Below are 8,597 nucleotides of genomic sequence, written 5' to 3' on the forward strand. Positions count from 1 at the left end.
TACATGTATAGAAAAAATACTTGTTCTCAGGTGTGTTATACATGAGAAGGAAGTATTATATGAATTCATATTCAATTCGTGGGGGGCTGGAAGGAGCAGGCTAAAATCAATGGCAGGATTTTCTCAGAGGGATTGGACAGGCCGCAGGCAGACAGTGTTTGATCACCGCTTAGAAGGAGCGCGAGCTGTCATCGGGATGCTCAATAAGTAGAAGGCAGGAGGGAGGGAGAGGGAGAGAGAGATAGAGGTACACTTGTTTGCAGTGGGCCAACAGACTGCCATAAGGGGATTACACAGGGTCACTGGGCCATAGTAGCCTAGCCAGGGGACCAATGTACACTACAGAATACAGGGTTACAGAGTGTCACTGTTTGACTGACAGATACAGATTCAATTATATCTCATAATTAGCAACACATGACTGACCCCAATGTGCTCTGACTGACTGGGGAAGGGTCAAGAAGATTTGTTCCCCATGACAGTTTAAAGTTTCACTTTATATTAACACCATCATCCAGAGATATGTTACCTCCATATCATGCAATTATGAACAACACCTAAATGTAGACTACTTTGTATTTGTTTTGATTTGAGGGTCAAGGGTCAACTTCAATTACCCTAAAACCTGTTTTACTGGGTGAGAATGAAACCACACCCAGGTCACTGCYCTACACAGGATTTTATATTTGATTAGACATTTTAATTGATCTTGTTTCAATGTTGATAGTAAAATGGCATCTTTGAATCAACGTCATTGTTTCGACATCATGTCATCAACCTAAATAAAGAGGTATATTTAAATAGAATTAGAAGCCACCATCCAACGATTCCTGCCTGAACAGTGACTTCTACTGATATACACTGAGTGTAAAAAACATGTTGAACACCTGCCCATTACATAGACTGACCAGGTGAATCCAGGTGAAAGCTATGATCCCTTATTGATGTCACTTGTTATATCCACTTAAATCAGTGTAGATGAAGGGGAGGAGACAGGTTAAGTAAATATGTTTATGCCTTGACACAATTGAGACATGGATTGTGTATGTGTGCCATTCAGAGGGTGAATGGGCAAGCCAAAAGATTTAYGTGCCTTTGAACGGGTATGGGAGAAGGTGCCAGGCACACCGGTTTGTGTCAAGACCTGCACCTCTGCTGGGGTTTTCACGCTCAACAGTTTCCCGTGTGTAACAAGAATGGTCAACCACCCAAAGAAATCTTTCTGATTGAGGGGAGGGGGTCAAGATACTTATTTCCCTCATTAAAATGCAAATCAATTTATAACATTTTTGACATGCGTTTTTCTGGATTTTTTGTTGATTATTCTGTCTCTCACTGTCAAAAAAATACCATTAAAATTACAGACTAATCATTTCATTGTCATGGCAAACGAACAAAAATCAGCAGGGGATCAAATACTTTTTTCCCTCACTGTAATGTCACTCCCCTTGGATCCATCCCAGGCTGTCATGTTTCTGTTTCAGTCTGTGGGTTGTTCGTGTTTTGTATTATGTTTCATTTATTTATTAACTGATTCACTCCCTGAACTTGCTTCCGGCTCCCAGTGCACATGTTACAAGAACGTAAATAACCTATTTATTGACACTTTATGTAATGTCCTTACTTTAAAGCAGACGACCTTAGTAATTTATAACACATACATAAATGCCTTGTATCATATGATGCTGTACTTACCATAAAGTGAGACATCTTTGGTCATCCATAACACATACTTAAAGCTTAATGATGTAACACAAAATGTATTAATACTTAGGGAATTATCACTAACATTAATACAAATAAACATTAAAGACATGTTTAAACCATACATTTCCCACATTTTTTAAAACAATACACATACATTAGAGTTTAAAAAAAGTCCAGCAATGTAAATACTTGAAACATTATTACACAGGGCAGTGAACAGTGTGGTACAGTGAAACAGTGTGAACAGTGTAGCTTTTCCTGAGCTGGTGATGAATGGTTCTTGCCTCTGCCTGCTGGAGTACTGCATATGGTTCCCACTTAAAGTAACAACAAATCAAGTTAGCAGGTATGTAAGGAAATGCTTTGTCACAAACATCTGGATAAGGGCATTTCTGCTGGCCCAGAATACTCCAAAAGAGGAGATGGGAACCTCATTCTTATTTTTGTATTCCTCTTTTATTTACACACTCATGACATGGCTATGAGACGTAGGCTGTATCTCAAGGGATTTTAGCTGACTGCTGGCTAGCTAAATTTCATTAGCTAGCTAGGTAGCATTGCTGTGAAAGTCACTGAAATTATTTTGAAAATACTATTGAGGTAGCTATGTAATTAACTCAACACTTAACTACTAAACTAATTTAAATTACAATAAATAAAATTAACTACTATTTTTTAGCTGTCCAGTGGCATCACAAGTGAGCATTTGATTTGCAAACTCATCACATGCCCTACAATGTGCCCTACATAAACACTGCTAACCAAACAACACTGCAGGGCATGTTTACAGAAATAAAGGCAACTACAATAAAAATCTTTTTTTTTTTTTTTTAACCCAGACTCAAGTAAATCCCCTGATGTGGTTTAAGCGAATTGATTGCCCCATCCTATCTTCAGAGTTCGTTCTTTAGATGACCTAAACTGGGATATGCTTAACACCCCGCAGTCCTACAGCTAAGCTAGATGCCCTCAATCTCACACAAATCATCAGGGAAACCCAGCAGGTACAACCCTAAATCCATAAACATGGGCACCCTCATAGATATTATCCTGACCAACTTGCCCTCCAAATACACCTCTGCTGTTTTCAATCAGGATCTCAGCGATCACTGCCCTATGCCTGCATCCGCTTGGGTCGCGGTCAAACGACCACTCTCATCCGTTCAAACGCTCCCTAAACAATTCTGCGAGCAAGGCTTTCTAATCGACCTGCCCGGGTATCCTGGAAAAGTATTGACCTCATCCATCAGTTGAGATGCCTGGTCGTCTTCAAAAGTAATTTCCTCATCATCTTAAATAAGCATGCCCCTTTCAAAAAAATGTTGAACTAAGAACAGATATAGCCTTGGTTCACTCCAGACTGACTGCCCTTGACCAGCACAAAAACATCCTGTGGCGGACTGCAATAGCATCGGAATAATCCCCCGCATATGCAACTGTTCAGGAAGTCAGGAACCAATACACGCATCTCAGTACAGGAAAGCAAAGCTAGCTTTTTCAAACAGAAATATGCATCCTGTAGCTTTAACTCCAAAACGTTTGGGACACTGTAAGTCCATGGAGAACAAGAGCACCTCCTCCTAGCTGCCCACTGCACTGAGGCTAGGTAACACAGGCACCACCGATAAATCCATGAATATCAAAAATGTCAATAAGCATTTCTCTAACGGCTGGCCATGCTTCCCTCCTGGCTACCCCAACCCCGGCCACAGCCCCCCCGCAGCTACTTTCCCGAGCTCCCCAGGTTCCCCAATAGCAGATGTTCTGAAAGAGCTGCAAAACCTGGACCCGTAACAAACCAGGCTGGGCTAGACAATCTGGACCTCTATTATTCTAAAACTATCCACCACCATTGTTGCAACCCCTATTACCGATCTGTTCAACCCTCTCTTCGTACGTCCGAGATCCCAAAGATTGGAAAGCTGCCGCGGTCATCCCCACTTCAAAGGGGGACACACCCTAGACCCAAACTGTTAGGACCTGTATCCATCCTGCATCTCGAAAGCAATTAATAAACAGATCACTGACCATTTGAATCCCACCGTACCGTCTCCGCTGTGCAATCGGTTTCCGAGCTGGTCCGGGTGCACCCTGCCACGCCCAAGGTACTAAACGATACATAAACCTCCATGATAGAAAAAGAAAGTACTGTGCAGCCGTCTTCATCGACCTGGCCAAGGCTCTGACTCTGTCAATCACCGTATTCTTATCGCAGACTCAATAGCCTTGGTTTCTCAAATGACTGCCTCGCCTGGTTCACCAACTACTTTGCAGACAAGTTCAGTGTGTCAAATCAGAGGGCCTGTGTCCGGACCTCTGCAGTCTCTATGGGGGTACCACAGGGTTCAATTCTCGGGCCGACTCTTTCTCTGTATATATCAATGATGTCGCTCTTTGCTACGGGTGATTCCCTGATCCACCTCTACGCAGACAACACCCATTCTGTATACACTGGCCCTTCTTTGGACACTGTGTAAACTAACCTCCAACGAGCTTCAAATGCCATACAACACCCTTCAGTGGCCCTCAACTGCTTCCAAACACTAGTAAAATAAAATGCATGCTTTTCAACCGAGTAGAGTATTGGAAGCTATTTTGTCATGTGACATTGCCGAATCGAGGACGTAGCATAGTCAGTTTTACGAGGGTATGTTTGGCAGCATGAGAGAAGGAGGCTTTGCTGCGAATATAGGAAGCCGATTCTGGATTAATTTTGGATTGGAGATGCTTAATGTTGAGTCTGGAAGCAGAGTTTACGAGTCTAACAAGACACCTAGTATTTGTAGTTGTACACATATTCTAAGTCATAACCATACCAGAGTAGTGATGCTAGTTGGGCGGGCAGGTGCGGGCAGCGATCGGTTGAAGAATGCGAGAAGGAATACAGTGGCTGCTATGAAAGTGAACTTGTTTTACATGTAACAGGGGTGTATTCATTCTGCTGAATCTGTTGGAAAACGTTTCTTAAACGGAAGTAAATGGAACGGAAGCAAACATACCTGAATTTGTCAAATAGAAACTCTTGTTTGCAACTGTTGGACACATAATTCCACTCTAGATCAGCTTGATGCAGGCAAGAGTGTGCAAGGCGAATTGAATGTGTCACTATCGGTCCATGTGTCACTGTCTGTCACCTAAAATTTCTCTCAACCTGTGTGCACCTACGTTGAAAACTTTCGATTCTGATCAGGGTGTGTGCGAGAAAGTATCGGAGTCAAGCGCAGGACAGGTTTGATGAAACAAGTGTTTTACTCAAAATATATGCAAAATTCACAAATGAGAATAATCATAAACATACACGTAATCATCACACACCTAACGCACAAAACAATCAGGACAAAACAGAAATGAAAGCCAGAGGGTTAAATAGGGAACAGATGGGGAATGAAACCAGTGTGTATAAACAGACAAAACAACAACGGAAACTGAAAAGTAGATCGATGGTGACTAGAAAGCCGGTGAACGTCGCCGCCGGAACACTCACACCGAAAAGGAGAAGGGCCGACTCGGCGGAAGTCGTGAGACAGTAACCCCCCCTCTGACGCGCGGCTTCCAGCAAGCGCAAACGACACGGCCTGCGGGGACGACCGGAGGGCGGAGGTGCAGGGCGAATCCGGGTGGAGGACGGTGAAACTCCCTGTACCAGTGCGACGGATCTAGAATGTCCTCCAGCACCGGTACCCAGCAGTCTCTCCTCCCGGACCGTACCCTCCCAACTCCACGACGGTGCAAGGCCCCTCGCCCGACTCGTCTAGAATCCATGATGGCCCTTACGATATACGCCGGGACCCCTCGATGTCCAAGAGGGGGCGGAGGGACCTCCAGCACTGCAGACTGCTGGAGCGGACCAGCCACACGGCCTGAGGAGAGACACATGAACGAGGATTAATACGGTAATCAAGGGGGCAGTTGTAGACCTATAACAAACTGCAGTCAGTTCTCTCTACAGGATTTGAATGGCCCCACAGAACCGGGACCCAGCTTTCCGGCAGGGCAGGTGAAGGGGAGGTTTCGGGTCGAGAGCAAGACCCGAATCCCCCGGTGCATACACCGGGCCTCACTGCGGTGGCGTCGGCACTCGCCCTTTGTCTCCTGATGGCCACGCTGTAAACCGCAACCATGGGCGGCGTTCCAAAAAATCTCCTCTGAGTGCCGAAACCATTCCATCCACCGCAGGAGCCTCATCTGGCTCTGAGCCATAGGTGCAGACCGCCTGGTAACACCAGCACACTGAAATGTGATAGGTTGGTAGAGGAGTGGCGGAGGGAGTTTTGGGCCATCTTCGCCACAGGGGATGTAAGTCTGCCACTCCCCGCCGCCTGGCATAATAGGACCTCAGAAACCTACCCACATCACTGGTTGACTTTTCCCTTTTTCCCCCACCCAACCCCTGCCCCCCGTTTGGGCCTCTCCGGGGTGGAAACTGAGGATAAGTTGCTGACCGAGATCCCAGGCGTGTCATAAGCGCCTCCTGCAGACTCTAGACGTAAGATTGGGGACCCGATCAGAAACTAATCCTGAGGCACACCGTAGTGCCGGAATACGTGGTGAACAGAGCCTCCGCAGTTTGTAGAGCCGTAGGGAGACGGGCAAGGAAAGGAACGGCAAGACTTAGAAGAAACCGATCCACAAACTACAGGATGCGTGGTTTTACCTGCGACGAGGGAAGATCCGTCACAAAATCGTACCGATAGGTGTGACCACGGGTCGTTGTGGAACGGGAAGGAGTTGTAAATTTTCCCTCTGGGCAGAATCTAAGGTGCCTGTGCACTGTGCAACATAACCGAACAGGAGGAAACATAAAACCTCAACGTCCTTAGCTAGTAGGCAACAGTATTTCCCAGCAAGGCCAGCGCACCCGTCCGAGCCGATCCAAGGATGAACCAGAGGAGGGTACGTATGAGCCCAACAGATCCAACGATTCGCGCATCAAACGGAACGTACATACGCCCAGCTGGACAGTCAAGGTGGAATGGGCTCTGAACGTGACGCCCGTTCGATGTCCGCGTCCAACCTCCATACCACCGTGCCACAGGCGGAGCTGAATTATGGGAGTGGGATCTGAGGACCTCTCCCTCTGTATCATACAGCCGGGTCAGTGCGTCTGCCTTAACGTTCTGGGAACCTGGTTTGTAGGAAAGGGTGAAAAATCAAAACGGTGAAAAACATTGGCCCACCTGCCCTGGCGAGGGGTTCATTCTCCTCGCCGCCCGAGGTACTCCAGATTGCGGTGGTCAGTCCAAATGAAACAAGGGTGCTAGCCCCTCAACCATGTCTCCAAGCTTTCAGAGCCATCAACAAAGCCAGCAACTCCGGTTCCCCACATCATAGTTTCGCTCCGCCGGGCTGAGCTTTCTTTCGAAAAAGAACGCACAGGGCGGAGTTTTAGGTGGCGTACCCGAGCGCTGAGACAGCACAGCCCCTATCCTGCCTGGACGCGTACACCTCAACTATGATGCAAGGAAGGAATCAAGGATGAGCCAGCACGGGAGCTGAGGTAAACAGAGCCTTCAGGTGCCACAAAAGCCCGGTCCGTCCCCAGTGTCACTGCAGTTCGCACCGGTCCTCGCTTCAGCAGTGAGGTAAATAATATTTGATGTCAGAATAATATTTAAAAAAAGGCCGCTAACAACTGAGCCAAAAACCCCGGTAAATCTCCGGTAGTAGTTGGCAAACCTAAAACCGCTGCCACTTCCTTTACCGTGGTTTGGATCGGCCAATTACGCACGGCCGAAAATGCGGTCATCTCTCCATCTCTTACCCCTGACGCTGAAAGCGGTACCTACGAAGGAGATGGACTGTTGGAAGAACAGACATTTCTCACCTTGACGTACATGGTCATGCTCCAACAGTCGCCAAGCACCTCTGCGCACTAGGGACACATGCTTCGGCGCGTGTAAGCGGAGTACTATTAGAATGTCATCTATATACAACACTACACCGTGCCCGTGCAGGTCCCTGAAGATCTCATCCACAAAAGGATTGGAAGACTGATGGAGCATTCATTAACCGACCGGGGGTCGGCATGACTCGGTACTCATAATGCCCAAGAAGTGGTGCTAAATGCTTGTCGTTCCACTCATCTCCCCCTCTTGATACGCCCAGGTCTGTAAGCGCTCCTGAGGTCCAATTTTGTGAAGAGCGCGCCCCCGTGTAATGACTCGGTCATAATGGCTATAAGGTGTTTAGCGGTAACTGATTTTACCGTGAAACTTATTTTAATCCGCGATAATCAATACACGGGCGCAAACCTCCCATCGTCTTCTTCACAAAAAAGAAATCGAGGAAGACCAGGTGAGATGGAAGGCCGAATGTATCCCCTGTCCCATGAGATTTCGAAATTGACATATGTCTCCATACCACCGATCTCCTGCCTGTGATAGACGGATACCACGTGACTGCCTGTGAAGTTTAGCCGTCTACAAGAGATCTATCGCACATCCCCCGGTCGATGGGGTGGTAATTGAGAAGTCCGCTTCTTTTACAGAAGGCGAGTGCCAAATCGGCATATTCGGAGGAATGTGCAGGTGGAAACTCTGTTGGACTTTCCACCGTAAGTGGCACCTAAGGAACACCTACGACACTCCCTGAAACACTGGACAGACCATCCCTTGAGAGCCCTGTTGCCAACGAAATAATCGACATGAGAGCCAAACCAGGGAAGACCCACACAACAGAGAAACGCAAGGAGAGTCGATCAGGAAGAGAACTAATTCTCTCCTGCGTGATCCCCCTGCGTTCTCATAGCGATGGGCGCTGTGACCTCCCCAACCAGCTCCCACCCAAAAGGAACGACTATCTAAGGCATGTACCAGGGAAGAACATCAACAGAATAAAGGAATCCCTGAAGCTATGACCAAAGAGCGGTCATAAAGTTCCCAGCTGAGCCT

The sequence above is a fragment of the Salvelinus sp. IW2-2015 genome, linkage group LG26, assembly GCF_002910315.2.
Source record: "Salvelinus sp. IW2-2015 linkage group LG26, ASM291031v2, whole genome shotgun sequence".
Classification (NCBI taxonomy): Eukaryota; Metazoa; Chordata; class Actinopteri; order Salmoniformes; family Salmonidae; genus Salvelinus; species Salvelinus sp. IW2-2015.